Here is a 1,334-nt window from a genome sequence, read left to right as displayed (position 1 = left end):
TGTTTTGGTAGCAGCAGTAGAAAGTCTTAGCGGTGGTAGTAGCTAATTCACAATAGCACTGACAACATTATTAGATCCGTTTCCTCTGTTGAGTTTTGGTCACAGTTGTACTCTTACATTAAAAAACCCAAACCTGACAACCAGGTGGCACACTCACTCATGTTCCAAAGGTAGTCTCTTTGTCACATTGTCAAAAGCCACACAAAACTAACCCATTCACAAGTTTATTGTCACAAAATCCAAAACTGTGGCAAATAATGGGAAGTGTGTTTGACCAACGAAGTTGTAGCGCCATGCGACAACGACAAAAATTAAACAATTTTCAACTTTTATGTGTCGTATAGCATGCTCGCACATGCAAATCTACATGTACAAGCGCAAAATTTCACATGGACAAGTTTCGTTGGTCCATTGGTTTTTATCAGGTTAACTCTGTCTCATGCAGCATTTAGACACCTAGTGGTCAGGAAGTAGAACTACTGCTAATTTACAACTGTTGTGAACAAAACAGGAGCTGAATGTAAAACAAATACTATCTAAAAACTAAATTTATCAGCATTGTAGCTAATTAATAAGTAATTACTTAATAAGTATTATTTGATGACTCCAACACTGAAGTTTATTGAAGGAGCGTTAATAGAGATGGTTTTTCTTTCAACTGATCTTTTGTGCAAGGGTTGCTACAGCAAGCAAAAGCCCACAAAAGATTTGTCAGTTGTGTTATGCCAGATGCCTTTTAGCGCAACCTGGACTCAAACCTGAAGCCTCAGGATTAGGAGACGGCAGCACTGACTCTGAGCCACCACAGCCCTCAGGGAGTGCAGATCAGTACAACTCAAAGAGTTATAAGCACTATAAACACAAGCACATGTTTCTTGATGGTGAACAGCAGTAGAGCTTTTTACATTTTTGTCCAAAGTAACTGGATGGTGCTTACCCTCAGGAGGCAGCACGTGGTGGAGGTCACCCCATATATCAAAGCCACCAGTCCAGTATTCCATCACCAGGGAGGGGCCATTGGGCTGAAAACCAGTCCAGGAAAGATTCATAATGTTAGCTGAGAAAACTCACTTTTTGTGTGGAACAGTGAGCTAGAAAGGTAAGAAGCCAGACACACACCTGGATAGCATTCAGCTTCTGGATGTCTCTTAGATTCAGCTTCTGCAGCTTTACTGAACTGATGGCTACAAGACAATACATCGATTGGTGAAAGGATCAAACCAAATATTTCTATGTGAGATATTGTCGAAAGCTTACAAACAATCAATATTCTGTCAGCTGTATGGTTCTTAGAATAAACTCAGTTAGAAGAAACAGTTTAACTCTGACAGGAC

At 40.2% G+C, this 1,334-nt stretch overlaps 1 pseudogene; it reads right to left on the bottom strand.

Moving 5' to 3' along the window:
* Window positions 1-937: 937 nt before the first annotated feature.
* Window positions 938-1,184, bottom strand: LOC106511902 (beta-galactosidase-1-like protein 2 pseudogene; annotated as a pseudogene).
* Window positions 1,185-1,334: the final 150 nt, after the last annotated feature.

This window comes from Austrofundulus limnaeus, unplaced genomic scaffold (genome assembly GCF_001266775.1).
Source record: "Austrofundulus limnaeus strain Quisiro unplaced genomic scaffold, Austrofundulus_limnaeus-1.0 Scaffold3528, whole genome shotgun sequence".
In the NCBI taxonomy this organism is placed as follows: domain Eukaryota; kingdom Metazoa; phylum Chordata; class Actinopteri; order Cyprinodontiformes; family Rivulidae; genus Austrofundulus; species Austrofundulus limnaeus.
Note: the sequence above shows the minus strand (reverse complement) of the source record. Positions and strands in the feature narration are given on the sequence as shown.